The sequence below is a fragment of the Canis lupus genome, chromosome 13 (assembly GCF_048164855.1).
Source record: "Canis lupus baileyi chromosome 13, mCanLup2.hap1, whole genome shotgun sequence".
In the NCBI taxonomy this organism is placed as follows: Eukaryota; Metazoa; Chordata; class Mammalia; order Carnivora; family Canidae; genus Canis; species Canis lupus.
In genome coordinates, this window is record NC_132850.1 from 5,399,389 (window position 1) to 5,414,411 (window position 15,023).

A 15,023-nucleotide genomic window follows, 5' to 3' on the forward strand; every position below is an offset into this window, starting at 1 on the left:
AATTTGTACGGTTTTAACATAGGTACGAGGATGAAAGGAAGGCAAGACACCTCTTGAAGGACAGGGGAATGCTTGGCCAAGGGTCAGGGTCAGGACCAAATGGGGGACTGGAAGATGGACAATAAAACATGAGGAGTAAGTAGAATTCCACCCAGGGATTTTGCTAGAACCTGGTGTGTGGCTGACTTGGATTTGGCATAGAGGCCACTTGGCACCAACACACCTTCTTCAGGCACATCCTTTATGGAGCTCCTACCCATGCCCCTTACTGCCATCTGGGTGTCTCCCGGTGCCATATTCCCAGCAGGAGTCACAAGGGCTTCCCACAGAAGGTACCCAGGGGCCCGGTCCATGCACGATCACTCCTATCCCCATTTCCCAACTCTAGCTCATTCTCCCTCTATCTCATTCCCTCCCTCCCCCTTCTCTCTTCCCTCCTTCTCTGTTCCCTTTTCTCTTTTTTTTCCCCAATGTCTTGTGAGTCCTTACTTTTTCTCTCCGCAGTGATCTGTCCTTTCCTTCTGCCTGTGTTCATTTTCTATCATCGCAATGAATATGAAGCAATGCCTCCCAACAGCCAGGTGCCAGAGGTACAGAGATGAAAAAGGGTCCCCCAAAGGTGGATCTGCTTGCAGGGGAGATAGACTAATGCTCTGAGGTTAGAAGGAAGCTCAAGGTGCGGTGGGAGTGCTGAGGAGGGGGTGGTTATTAAATCAGTGGATCCTGGGAAGGTGGTAGGGAGAGTTACAAAGAGGAATGGATGGCTGGGATGAGCACTGGCCAATGACAGTTCACGCTTGGATGTGGGCCTTCCAGGGAAAAGGAGCAGCATGTGCCAGAAGCTTAGAGACAGGGAGAGCATGGTGAGGTCCATGCGCCTGGGTCTCAGGGAGGTGGACTTGGTGGGAAGTAACTGATTATGGACGCTCGTTCCATACTCTGAGCAAATGCCTCTGCGGAGGTTCAGTCTCCTGGCCAGGAGGAATTTGGGGGAGAGCCACCCACCTTCAATTCCCAGTTGGAGGGAGCAGATGAGCTATGAGCAGACAGGAAATAGGGGCTGGGTAGTGGGCTACCTGGAGCTCACGCTTGAGCCCTTGTTCACCTTGACCTGTCCTGCTGCCCTGGGGACTGTCGGCTGCGGGGAGTAAGGGAGGCAGAGGGAGTTTCGAGGCAGAGGGGCTGTGGGGAGGAAGGGAGGCAGAGGGAAGTAGTAGTTTGAGCGACCTTTTAGCTGCTGAGACTTCACTGGGCCTGTCTGCTTGCCCATTGGTTATTCTGGGTAAGGTAGGGGCAGATTTTCCAGGGGGCGAGGGAAGAAATTACCTCTCTAAAAAGGAAGACGGTAACTCCTTGTGCCTCAAGCTGGATGCACAACCGGGCTTCTGGCAGCCCTGAGTGGGCCCCATGGGGCCTTGCCCAGCCCCGGAGCTTTCATGATGAAATAATTGGCAGCTCATTGCAGCCCAGGCTGGGGCCCAACCAGGCCGCATTGAGGTCTGTGGCTCCCGATGAAGCAGGGCCCATGCAGAGATCCTTAATGAGTCACAGAAGGGCTTCCCCAGGGGCCCAGGCCGCTGGGACAAGGTCACTACAACAGACGTGGAACCCCGTGGGCCCCTTCCCCACTGTGCATCCATGAGGGGCTCCCACCGTCGGGTGCCACAAAGGCCAGTCTTCCCACAATGTCCTTGGACTGTACCCACATGGCCAACTGTGCAAATCTCAGCTCAGCCTTGCAGCCCGGAGCTGAGCCAGAGGCCTCTTGACTCATTGCTGTAGCTGTTCTGGAACTTGGCACAGTTACTAGTATTCCTCAAAGTCATAATTACCACCACTTAGCCTGGGTTAGTGATCTGGAGCAGGGAGCAGCCCAGCCCGCATTGCCTCCTGCTGCCAGCAGACCAACTACTGGTGATAGCTTCGTGGTTCATAATAATAATAATGATGATAATAGCTATCATTTATTGGACACTCGCTGTGGACCTGGCTCGGGGCTAGGTGTTTTACATGCGGAACAGAGCCTGCTCCTGTTCCTCCCCCAATTTTCTCCACCCCCCACCCCCCACTCCGGGTCTGCTTCATAACCGTTGATTTGCATGGCAGCTTTTATTTTAGAGCAGGGGGGGAGAGGGTGTTCTGAGGACGAGGTTGGAGTGGATGAGATGCATTGTTTCCCATCTGGCCTCTCATGTGGTCTGGGTTTGAGCAGTTTGGTCAGCAGAAGGCCAGGAACGGACAGAATGCTTTTTTTTTTTTTTTTTTCCATGAGACACCTGGTAAGATTCTGGACAAGAAATCCTGGACAGAAATCCTGGGAGACTTTGTGAGGCTTTAGGCAAAGCAAAGCTGCTTTGGAGGGCAGCCCTTACCCAGTTCTGCTGGGACCCCAAAGGCTGGTGGCTTTGGAAACAGCCAGCTGTTGATGGCCACCTTGTGAAGGGTGAGGCAGGGGTGAAGCTTCCTGCAACAGGTTGTGTTCTCCAGAGGCAGATGCTGATGGTAAGACGTTCTGGGGACCAGCGCCTACAAAGGTGAGGGGGCGCGTGCAGGATTGGGTGGAGGAAGAAGCTCAGCTACCACGCAAGCCCAACAAGGTCTCGGCCAGCCAGATGAGGAGTTCTGAAATGAGTTTGTCCCTCAGTGTCTGCACTTGGCAGGAGTGCACAGACTCACACCCCTACCTCACCATCACTGGTCACAGGCTGTCCAGAAAGGACAGCCAAGGGTGGAGCTTCTGAGGCAGATCTTGAAGGAGCTGAGAACTGTGGTGGCTATAGATTCCTCCCTATAGCTGGGCTTCTCCAAGTAGCTTCATGGTGGAGGGTAGAGGGGTGTGTGGGCCTGAAACAAGGGGGAGAGGAGGAACAAATGGGGAGGCCAGCTGTCCGGTTTTGTGAAGATGTGTGAGTGCCTTTGGCAACTCCTACAGAAACCGGGTGGTGCTTTGGGGAGGCTAATTTCCATCAGTCAAGTGGCCTGGAGCCACCATAATTTGGTCATGAGAAGTCAGTGTGACTTTATTTTCTGGTCAAAGGCTGGTGAGATTACACATATGTGTTCTTTAAATTTCCCACAATAACCCCACTTAATAGATGGGAAGACAGAGTTCTGAGGGCCAAGTAGCTCGGGTGTTCAGGTCACCCCCGAACACAGGCCAGGCTGATTTGGAAGCTCAAGTCTTTCCCCTCATTGCTGCCGGGGATAGGGGAGCCTCAGGCGAACTGCCTCTGGGAGGTCCTCATTGCGTTTGGCTCCAGTTCAAAGAATGGAGAGAGCAGGACCCTCTTAGCTTGCCAGGCCTGCCATCACAGAGCACCACAAGCAGGGTATCTCGAAACAACAGAAATTTATCGTCTCAGTTCTGGAGCTAGAGGGCCAAACTCAAGGTGCAGGATGGTTAGCGCTTGGAGGAGAATTTGGTCCATGCTCTTCTGCTTCAGGTAGGTAGTGCCAGGTGCTCCTTGGCCAATAGATACATCATTTCCATCCTTGGACGGATGTCGGATGCCCGCCTATGGGGACACCAGTCATGTTGGATTAAGGACCTGTCCTCCACAAAGACCTCAACTGATTACATCTGCCACCACCTTCTTGGCAGATAAGGCTACACTCTGAGGTATCGGTGTTCTAGGACTTTAATATATCTTTTTGGGGCCACGATTTAACCCAGAATAGACTTAGAAGACCCTATGTGCCATCTACCCTCCCTGAGCCCACCCACCAATTCTTCTACTGCCTTGGATTCATTGTGCCAGGACAATGAAGCTAAGCTCTGGGGTTCAGCTGCAGGGAGGGCAACATGCTGGACCCCTCCTTGCCATCGATGGAGGGTCCATTGTCTCTCCCCAAACCAAGGGTGTTTATGGCATCATAAAGCATCATAGCAAGGTCTCACCACAGCGACCCGAGTCCCGGGACAGCAGGGACTAACGTGACCTCACGCTTAACCACTGTCCCCTACGGTGCTTGGCACACAGCAGAGTCTGAGAACAGGAAGGGACTCTGGAGGAACTGACCTGCTGCGTAAGGTGCAGCACGGCGGTCTGGCAGGATGGGGTGAGCGGTGACCATCAGACCTGGAAGGGTGGTGGCTCCTGGTGACTCGGGGACAGTGGCTTTGTCGAGTGGAGGGGCTAGTCACAAGTTGAACTGGGATGAGGGTTGAGACAATATTCTGGGGGAGTCTCCTGTGACTGAGGGAATTCAGACACTAATCGGAGTTTAGGAAGGGGGCTTTGGGGTAAAGCGAGGTTTTTTTTTTTTTTTTTTTTTTTTTTTTTTTTTTTTTTTTTTTTTATGATAGTCACACACAGAGAGAGAGAGAGAGAGAGAGGCAGAGACACAGGCAGAGGGAGAAGCAGACTCCATGCACCGGGAGCCCGATGTGGGATTCGATCCCGGGTCTCCAGGATCGCGCCCTGGGCCAAAGGCAGGCGCCAAACCGCTGCGCCATCCAGGGATCCCTGTTTTTTGTTTTTTTTTAATTGGAAAACTTGAGCTAGGTGGGTGCTGACGGCAAGGGCTGGGCATGAGGGGGAGCTTGATGGTGCGGGCAAGAGGAAGGAGGATGTTGGCTGAGGCTGGCAGGTTTTTCTTCTTCTGAGCCCCTCTAATCCACACCATCTGCTCTTACCTGGAGATTAACACCTCCTCTCCTTGCCCCCATTCAGTTCCAGCCGGGTGTCCTTGGCAGGGACCCAGAGGGTGCCATTGGTAGGGTCACAGGTGCAGTTTGGGTCCGATGGGACGGCCTGGACGCCCTGTGTGCTACAGGGTAAAACCTACCCCCCCCTCAGCCTGATACCGTGGAATTTTTGTGGTTTAGTTACCAGCCTTCTCTGTGATTCTGTCGATTTCTAGGCCCTCAATCAATGTTTGCTGAACGGTGAATGAATGGATGGATCCCAAGGACAGGGTTACCGTGGAGCTCCCAAGCATTTATCTTGAATCTGGAAAATGCAAGAAAAATTGGGCCATCTGTTTCTGTATTATATCAGGATAGCAAAAAGCCACAGAACTTAACTGTAGCCAACTCAATCATGTGTGACAACCTGGCAGTAACGCAGGACGCCTTTGTGTAAAACACAGTGTGTGCGTGTGAGTGTGTCTGCAAGAGTTGGAGGTGATTGCATATAAAATCACATGTGTGTAAGGGCGTGCATGTCTGAGTGCGTGTGTTACTGCATGTGCCTGTTATCTGGGCGGTTGTGTGCATCTAAGTGAGCAGATACATGCAGGAGCATGTGTGTCTGAGTATATGTGAGTCCTCGTGTACACGCGCAGCCCTGCGGGCTCAGATGAGCAGGTGCACTGCAAATTGCCGTCTGTCTGGTTGTGTCCATACATTATGTCCCCTGGAAAAATCTCTTGTTCGCGAGCTCACGGTGTCCAAATGTATCTGAGAACTACTCCACCTCGCTCCCTCAGCCCAAGCTGAGCTGAGCCATGTGAATTGGTTAAAAACCAGAATGATCGGGTCCTTAGGAAGATAGGCAACCATTGCTATACTGAGAAGCTAGTAAGTAACGCGGGCTCACCTGCCACCCGGGCTGCGAGCACCGTTCCACCTACCGGTGCTTCCAGCACAATATTCCGTGACGATGAAATTGTTCTATGTCTGCACCGTCTTTGGCACGACACGAGGCGGCCCACATGTTAAACGCTTGACGTGTGGCCACTGTGCCTGAGGAGCTGAATTTTTCATTTTCAGGACTCTTAATTAATTTAAATTTAAATTGCCACATGTGTGGCTAGCGGCTGCTGGATTGGACGGTGCAGATCCAGGCCCTGTGGTCCAGGCTTTTCTCTCCACACTGTGTCCCCGGAGCCTAGCCTTGGCCTGACTCTGGGAGGGTGCCCAGTAAGTGTCAGCAGACTGGAGAATCTGCAGGCAGGGCAGGCAGGCCTTTGGGGGATTTGTATTAATGAAGAGAATAGGGATCCCTGGGTGGCGCAGCGGTTTGGCGCCTGCCTTTGGCCCAGGGCGCGATCCTGGAGACCCAGGATCGAATCCCACGTCGGGCTCTCGGTGCATGGAGCCTGCTTCTCCCTCTGCCTGTGTCTCTGCCTCTCTCTCTCTCCCTCTGTTACTATCATAAATAAATAAAAATTTAAAAAAAAAAAAAAATGAAGAGAATAATGGAAATTTGATAAAATAAATGGGAAAATAAATCATGTTTGTAGATAAATGAGTGCTTCTGAAGTGTTGGATAAGTGCCTTCCCTAAAGAGGTACACAATATCTTTATGGTGGAGTTTATCCTAAGGGTTTATTAAGACTTGGCCATTTTTTTCCCCTTCTCTCTCTCTCTCTCCCTCAGCCTAGCAGGAGCAAACCTCAAACTCCTATTTGCACGAGGTATTAATTTCTCCCCAGCGGAGGCTCAGTTGGTGAGATAATTTAAGCTACTGTGGGGACAGAGGGCTGTCCTCACCTTTGTGTGTCCTTATGAGCTTGCTGTCTCAAAGCTTGGGTTGTTCAAAAGACCGTCCATCTCCAAATGCACAGCATGGAAACTACAGAATCTCTGAATTAGGCACTCAGTAGCTACTCCGCTGATTCCTAGAAGCCCACCATGCTAAGCTCGTCTCACCAGTAGGTCACAGAGTAGGAAGTGTGCAAGTTCCTGCTGATTTGGCAGCCCTGTGCCCACCGAGAAGGAACGTCCTCCACCTCTTTCACATTGGCTGCAGTTGCGCAGCTGGTGTTGCTGAACCTAAGTGCACGACCTCTTGTGAACCCTCTGTGCCTCAGTTACTTCACCCATAAAATTGGGGTGCACCAGGACCCATGGTACCCACATCACAGGGTTGTAGGGACACGCAAATGATTTAATGCACATAAAATACTCAGTCTGAGTCCCTAACGTGTAGTAAGCTGTAAACAGATGTTAATTATCAATATCAGCATTATTATTTTTAATCATTATCTCATCTTGCTAGGATCTGATGATGGCCCATCAGGGGATATTGTTTATTTACAGAAACTATTGATGACTTTTTTTTTTTTTTTTTTACCTTAAATAAGAAATTGTGAAGTCAATACTCCTGGCACTTTGTCCTTAACCACCATACCTATAATTAATTCTATAAACCAGTAGTTTCTGTATTTTTAAAAATCATGGACTCCTTATTTACTGGAAGCTCAAAATGTAAAATGTATATAAATGGAGGTTCTCTAGGTGAGGGGAAAGTGGGCGTAAAGACCCTCCCTGCCCCAGCTGTCCTTCCATGGGTTTCTTGGAAGCCTTGGACTCCAGGATTATCCTTACAACCAAGACAGTTATGCTTGTGGTTATGTCCTCTACATCCTCAATCCCTCTTCAGACTGGGGTCAGGTGACATGTGCTATTCCATTAGTTAGTTACTATAAGTGTGTTAAGTGAGGATATCAGTTGACTCCATTTTAATGCTTTTCCTTCCTTCCAATATGGAACCTTAATCCATTGTCTTTGGTTGATTTGCACCAACACCCTTCCTTAATCTCCTTACGTAGATGGACTCTTCACTTCTGATACCCAAAGTTGTTCTTGTAGGGAATTTATGGACACTCCCTAGAGATGCTTTTACCTGTGGTGTTTAAATGTGTCACATCTCCCGACCCCACCCTGAGTTTTTGCACACAGGGGCCAATGCTGGGGTCCTCTATCTTTTCTGCAGCCCGCTGAAAGGCCAGGCTCAAAGTGGCACTCCATAAATATTTGCTGACGGAGACATTTTCTTAGGGAAGAGCAAGAGATTTGGAGTCGGAAGACCTGGAGTTAAGTCTTGGTTCAACCATGGGGGCTGAGCAAGTCCACTCGCTCTCTCTGGACCTGTAAAGCACCAACATGTGTCTCCTGTATGTAAGGCCCATGTGAGGAGGAAGCCAGGGGAGATTTGCAGCTCTTTGTAAACTGTGAAGGGATGGAGGTGCGTGAAGGGATTGTTGTTACTCTATCTACGGGGGGGCAACTTTGGCCTGGTTAGCCTCTGGGCTCCCTTCTGGGGCCGAACAACAGGGACAGATTCATTTGTAGAAAACATTTGCTAATTATCGTCTGGTTTGAATAATTATCTAGGGATCCTGGAAACAGCCCTTCCCACGGATCAAACTGTCACATCTGCAGCCGACCTTTAAGTAATCTGAGTGGGGGTAATTACAAAGGGCTGGTTTTCTCTAAATATAGCTGTTCCCCAGCTAAAGGTCAACTTGAGGGAGCACAGTTTGATAATTGCAAGCAGTTTGATAATGAATTAAGGCAAATATTCCCAGGGGTGCAGTCAGTGGTCTCCTCTTACAAAGACCAGAATGTGGATGCCCCAATGCGGAGGACCTGGCTTTCTGACTGCTGCTGGAGAACCTCAAGGTTCCCACTTTATTCAAGCCCCAGCCCTAATGTACTATTGTTCCTGGGAGGATAACTGTAGAAAAAACTCTTACAGAGGGTGAGGTTGGCTCTTCCACCCCTGGACTCCCTGAGTCCTGCAAATTCCAGTGTTCTGCTGGGGTCTACTGTTTGTTTCCTGGCTGCAGGCCTCATCTCCCCAGTGGGAGATTTTACTACCTATTGGCTGAGATCCCAAAACAAAAACATTAGGAAGTATAAAATCAGAGATGACTTGGCCCTGCCAAGATTCTTTTTGGGGGGGGGGGAGGCAGGGGGCTTTGGACAAATTACTTTATTCATCGAATTCAAGTGTCCTTATCACTAAAACAGAGTGTGTGACTCTCCTGCCCACCAGGATAGGTCATAGGAAGATCCAATAAGGAAATGCATGGGAAAGTGCTCGGCAGGCCTCAAAGTACTCTGTAGATGTTCGAGGTCAAGACAAACTCACTCTGTGCTATCTCCTTAGCTCGGTTTTAAGCTTCTCTAGCAACTGTGTCCTCTCCTCACCTGATGCTTAAATTCAATAAAAATTTGAGAGAAGTGACTTGAGATAAAAGTGGGAGAATAGGACTAAACTGAAAGAAGGTGACAGCTCTGCAGAACGTGAGGCTTGGTGGGTGGCTACCCTGTGCACGTCAGACGGCTTATCTTCCCTTTTCTTACTTCGCTCTCACCCCTTCTGGCTCCCTCTTTTAAGTCTTTATCTTAGGTCCAGACCGATTTCTCCTTTCCCTGGAGTTCCCCAGTCCTATCACTTGCAGTACCTGGAAAGGTCCTCAGCAGTAGAGTAGTGAGCAGGATGTTTAGTAGAGTTGGGTTGCAATATCCCTTCTGCCCATAGGTGTCACCACTGAGCACACATGCTGCCCATTCGTCCTACACCTGTTCCTTGAGGCTGCTCTGTGCTAGGCCCTCAGTCAGGCATCCAAACAACACCCCTGCCCTCAGAGTAAGGACAATAACTAAACCACCACTTAGATGCTGACTGCAACATCAGGTCGTGGCGAATGCTATGGAGAGCGGGCAGGCTGTTTCAGATAAAGTGAAGGAAGGTGACACAAAAATATCTTGAGGCCACAGACTGTGTGTACCCATTCATGTGTGTAAGGCATTTTACCTTAAATGGTTTTTTTTCTATTGCTAAATCGATTTTTGGACTTTGAACCCTCATGTCACAGAGCTTGAGGGGTGGGAATCATCCTCAGTCTTCCTCAGGGATCCCCACTCCCAGGCAGAGTTGGAATTCTGGGCTCTTAGGCAGAGCCAAAGCACTGGGAGGGAGAGTCAGGGAATAGACCTCTTGCCCCGAGTCGTTGGTCCCCACAGTGCCCTACAGGGCCTGGTGACCTTCTGTTGCTGCTATGTCCTGCTTGAGGTGGGGGAATGATACAATGCTCCTGCATGTATCTGCTTACTTAGATGCACACGGTTCTGTCTGCCCGAGTGACCATCCTAGGGGGCGATGAGAATGGGTTCTCTCCTGGTTGTCTTTAGGTCTCTCTCCTCCCCGTCCTGGGGGTGGTGGGGGTGGGGGTGGTGGAGGAGGATGGTGGTGGGTGGGCTGGGGTGGGGAGCGGGGATGGAACTTCTACCTGAGGAGGGGATGGAAAGTGAACCCCAGCTCTCCCCCTGCTTCTGGATACTTCCCAGGCCCGAGAAGGTCCCCCCTGCCCCGTGGAACCCCAAAGCCAGAGAGATTTGCAGGCTATTTCTGGTTTTTGCCCTGTTGCCTCTCTCCCAAGGCTTGGCGGTGGGAGTGAACGGGCAAAACACAGGGGAGCAAAAAGCACAGATTGGAGAGATTCATATCTCAAAATATCATCTCAGCCACACCTGTCACAGCAATTCCAGCCTTCTCTCACTACTCCTCGAAGTTCAGCATTTCGTGTGTCCGGCGTACTTATACCAAGGGTCACCAGACACCTGTGTGTGGTGCCTGCACACTGGTTCACATCCACACCTGCCCCCTCTAAGGTAGGTAGGGTTTCTTCTAGTTCAAGTTGGAAAACATGAAGTAGTATTAATAGTTCCCCCCCCCCACTCCCAAATGAACAGTGATGCTGCCAGGCAAAAGGCAACAAAAAAGCATTTCATTAGCTTTCGGGTGACTTGGAAACTCTCATCTAAAAATACGGACAAGCAGGAGTGTGAAGGAGTGTGTAGGAGGGCTGTCCCCACAGTTCTCTACAGTTAGGACAACTGGGGCCACTTGTGGGAAATGTGCCAAAATGTCCCTGCTTAGAGCCTCTTTTAAAATAAGCTCCCCTCCCACCCCGAGGTTTACAGGAAACTTCTCAGCAGATGTGGGCAATTTTCCCCAAGCCCTTGAAATGGAAGACAAAGGAGGCTGAGTGACAGGGCATCAGAATGTGGAGAGAGGGATTGCCGGGCAGGCCGGACCAATTAGCTGCCTTCCGCCCCTCGGCTCTCTGCGGTGGTCTCTGGGACTTTAGTGGGGAAGTGAGGGGAGCCGGTGGGCCCTGGCGTGCTTGACACCCAATTACTGCTCATTCACCAGCTGACCGGCCAGCCTGCTCTCTTCCAGCTGCTCAGCAGCCCTCTCAGCCAGCAGCTCCAAGAACAGAGGGTGCTAATTGGATGCTGAAGGCCCACCGCCTCTCTATCAGCCCAGCCCGGCCTGGTCCAGGCCCTGGCTTTCCGGACCCAGCTCCTGTCCCTGGTTCTAGCACTAGCTCATCCTCCCTGGGAAAATGCCATGCCTTTCAAGTAGAAACAGATCAACTGGCCTGCAGCTTGTGCCAGGATTCTTGAGGAGCCCAGGACAGGACAGAGGCAAGGTCAGTGGGGGATGATGTGAGCGCCTGGGGGCCAGGTGGATAAGGTGGGAGACAGGGAGCCTTGCCACTGTCTGTTTCTGGTATCTCTTTGTTCTTGGGCCTCTATTTCCCTATCTGCACACGGGGCAGGTGGGGGGGGGGGTCCAGTGAGATGCCCTGCATGTACCCTTCCTGTCCTGGTGTGGAGAGTCTCTGTACCAAGACCCTGGGGTGTCTGAGAGATCCCTGCGGTGAGGGCGGGGTGTGAGCATCTTGGGGCCCTGAGCCGTGTGAGGCCTTTTTGAGCCAAATGAAGCTCTGGCACTGGATGATGAGGGACGAGCCTGCCTCCTAGAAGGCTGGGCTCCCCAGCACAAGTCAAGGTGCTTGGGGAACAGATCCCGGTCCTGGGAACCCAGATGCTCAAGTTGTTCTGTTGTTTCAATGATTCCAGGGAGGTCGCAGGGTTACAGCAGGGTCACATGTACTCTCTGGAGGGAGCCATGGCCCCATGCCCATTCCTGTGGCAGCTGCAGATGTGTGCACACGTGCACAGCTCGGTGTCCAGCCTCAGGGCTCATCTACGATGTGCCAGGTCCTGATGCCACAGATATTAGGAACAGAGTCGCCCATGAAAATTCAAATGATAATGTCCCCGTTGCTCTGATTTTCCACTCTATCCATGTGTTAGAGTTACACATCCATGCCCTTTAGCACGTGACTTTGCATTCTGTGCAACCAAGTGGGTGGTATGTATGATGGTCGTGAACCGGGTCAGATGACTTGCTTTGGCCATTGGGATGTAAAGAGTAGTGACCGTGTGCTAATTTGGAGCCGAGACCCTCAGATCCATCCCCGTTTCTCCACAGACCCTTGTGCCCTTGTGATCTGCTATGGAAAGAGCATGCTCCAGGCTGCCACCGCCCTTTAAGCCTAGGCCCCAGGAGGCCTGAACCCATCTCAGAGCCACTGGGCCACACGAACTCAGTCTTGAGCAGCCAAACTTAGGTCAGACCTGTAGACCTATGAACTTGAAAACAAATGTGTGTTGTGGTAAACCATTGGGATTTTTAAGTTGTTGTGTGACAAATAACTAATATACCCACAAAGGTGAGAAACTGCCCAAAAAGGCCTGGGGAACAGCACCTTGCAGGTGTCTGGAACTGGGTGCCATAGAGAATGGTGCTATGATACCATTAAGACCAGGGAGCAGGATGCCCGTGTCACCATAGGCCAAGACTGGGCACCCCTGGGCCACTTTCTGGCACTGCCCAGGCTAACCCAAGCTCCAGAGAGACCCTGGGCTCTGAATGGGATTGAGGAAAAGATCCTGAACTGTATTTTTGGAACCTCCCCCACCGAGAGGACAGAAAGGAGTGGGGGCTACTGTTACCCAAGTAGTAAGCCACGAACAAACCTGGCGAGGGGAAGAGGCAGAAACAAGATCCCCAGAACTGCCAAGGGCGTCTGGGACGACTCTGGAGCAGTTAGCCATGCCGATTGGAAAGCCTGGGCAGCAACCCTACTCATTTTTGAGATTCAGGGATGATGCTGAAACAGAAAGTGATTCCTAATCAGTTTAGCTGAACGCCAGATGACTCTTTCCCGGGAGTCTGCGGCACTGAGAGAATTGCTATAATTGCAGGCACTTGGCAGAGAAATCAGGTGCCTGCCTCCAGTCCCTTAGGCAGCATACCCTTGGGGACCCCAGGTTCAGAGACCCTCCCGCTGAGACTCGGCTTCCGACCCCCTGCGGATGTTGACCGAAGCCTGTTAGGGTGTGGCTGGAATTTTGGTTAGGGGCTTTCTAATTGCAGCCTGATCTGTCCTTTCAAATATGCACAGAAATTAGGATGCTCATGGAATTCTGATTCTAGACTTTCTTTGTGCTTGGAGAGACCTGGCGTTTGCCTTTTCCCAGGGAAGGCTGCAGAACGTGCCACTTGAGCGCACCTGTGTGGCTTTCCAGGAGTTTCACTTACGCCGGGCGAGTTGGCCACTTGGCCTCACTGTCAGCAATCCGGGTTCTGGTCCTGGCTCTGCTATCACCTCTGTGCGACTTTGGGCAAGTCTGGTCATTGTGTTGAGTGTCACTTTCATCCTTCACAATTTGGGGAGAATAAAAACCAGCCTCAGAGGGGGTGTTGTGAAGACCAAATGAGATAATGCCAGTAAACGCTTATCACCCTGTCTGGCACCTAATGCCATGGTTGTGGTATGTGGGACCCAGTAGCTTCTATTATCACTATTCTCTCTCTCTCTCTTTTTTTAAGATTTTATTTATTCATGAGAGATACAGAGAGGCAGAGACACAGGCAGAAGGAGAAGCAGGCTCCATGCGGGGAGCCCAATGCAGGACTCGATCCTAGGACCCCGGGGTCACACCCTGAGCCGAAGGCAGGCACTCAACCACTGAGCCACCCAGGCGTCCCTATTATCACTATTAATAAGGGTGAAGTGCTTAGCATGAGCAAATCCTCCATCAGCGGTGGACTGCTGTGGTTGTTGTGATGATTGTTGAAACATCTGGTCATGTGCATCTCTGGCCTGAAGTCCTTTCCAGAAGCCCTTGGAAGTGGGTTTCAAACCGCATTGCTTAGTGCCTGGGACTTCTAAGGCTGTGTCCTTGTCTGTTTGATGTTCAGGAACTGAGTTAGCTGCCCAAGATCACACAGGTAGGAAGTTACCCGTGGGAAGTCCAACCCAGTTCCCAGTGCACTCATGACCTGGGCACGTGGGACTTCCAGCACGTCTTCCTCAGACCCCTCTGGCACCTTTATATTCGTGTTGCATTGGGCAAATCATTCCCCCCTCCCTGGCAACCTTTTCCCACTTCTCTGCTTATCCAAAATACCTCCCTCCCAGTCTGGAAAAGCTTCCTGAGCTCCTCAGGCAGTCACTGCTTCACTGTTGGGTATCTCTGTGTTAGAGCCTGACCCTGCCTGGTCAAGGTCTGTCTTCGAAGTGAGCTACAACCCCCAGGGCTCCAGGACTAGCCTCCTCCCCATTATCCCAACCTCATCAGTCACTAGTGCAGGATGAATGGTAAATGAGCCAAACTGAGGCTGAGTGTCAGCTGTTTACAAATGCACCAGGAGTATTAGACTGGGCCGCCTTGTTCCTGCATCTGCCACACCCTGAGCTCCTACTCATGAGGGGAGGGCCGGCAGGGCAGCCGGAGTCCTACAGGAACCCAAGCCTGGGCCTGTTATCCTGGCCATGTCTGCATGTGTTAGCTTTATGTTAAGCACCACAATGAGATTGCCAGATAAAATACAGAATGCCCAGTGGAATTCAGATCTCAGATTAGCCACTTTTTTTCTTAGTGTAAGAATGTTTCATGAAATATTTGGGACTTCTTTAAACTAAAAATTATTATAATTTTAATCTGAAATTCAGATTTAACTAGGTGTCCTGTATTTTTATTTGCTAAATCTGCCAATTCTATAGCATTGGGACAACTACACGCACCCTCCTGAGGCAGGGGTCCCAGGCACGTCAGTAGGCAGGGGCTCTGAGCTTCCTAGGCTGTCTGTCCACACCAGCTCTGGGTGTGTACCCACGTGGACCAACTAATTTTCTTTTTTTTTTTTAATTTTATTTATTTATTCATGAGAGAGAGGCAGAGACACAGAGGGAGAAGCAGGCTCCATGCAGGGAGCCTGATGTGGGACTCGATCTGGGGACTCCAGGATCATGCCCTGAGCCAAAGGCAGACACTTAACTGCTGAGCCACCGGCGTCTCCCAACTAATTTTCTAATGTTATATTTCATAGATTCAAGAGATCCACTTCCTATTTTAGCATCTCTATAATCAGGACCCATCTTGGGATCTTAAAATTGTTGCTCCTCTGGCAGTGATGGGGGTGTAG

The 15,023-nt window shown here is 50.9% G+C and overlaps 2 long non-coding RNA genes across 15 annotated transcripts in view; both read left to right on the forward strand.

Annotated features, from left to right (window-relative positions):
* The window catches only part of LOC140602401 (uncharacterized), a 93,669-nt gene extending 88,688 nt beyond the window's left edge, over nt 1–4,981 (forward strand). For 13 of the 14 annotated variants that reach the window (XR_012005355.1, XR_012005363.1, XR_012005358.1 and 10 more), the window contains 2 exons: nt 23–4,059; nt 4,864–4,981. This is a non-coding gene — a long non-coding RNA (uncharacterized lncRNA). The remainder of the gene's footprint in view (nt 1–22; nt 4,060–4,863) is intronic. The other variant, XR_012005356.1, reaches the window with a different exon arrangement.
* A 2,172-nt stretch (nt 4,982–7,153) lies between these two features.
* Nucleotides 7,154–11,296, forward strand: LOC140602108 (uncharacterized). The gene is made up of 3 exons (XR_012005108.1): nt 7,154–7,913; nt 10,202–10,348; nt 10,893–11,296. It is a non-coding gene; the product is annotated as an uncharacterized lncRNA (long non-coding RNA).
* The last annotated feature ends 3,727 nt before the right edge of the window (nt 11,297–15,023 follow it).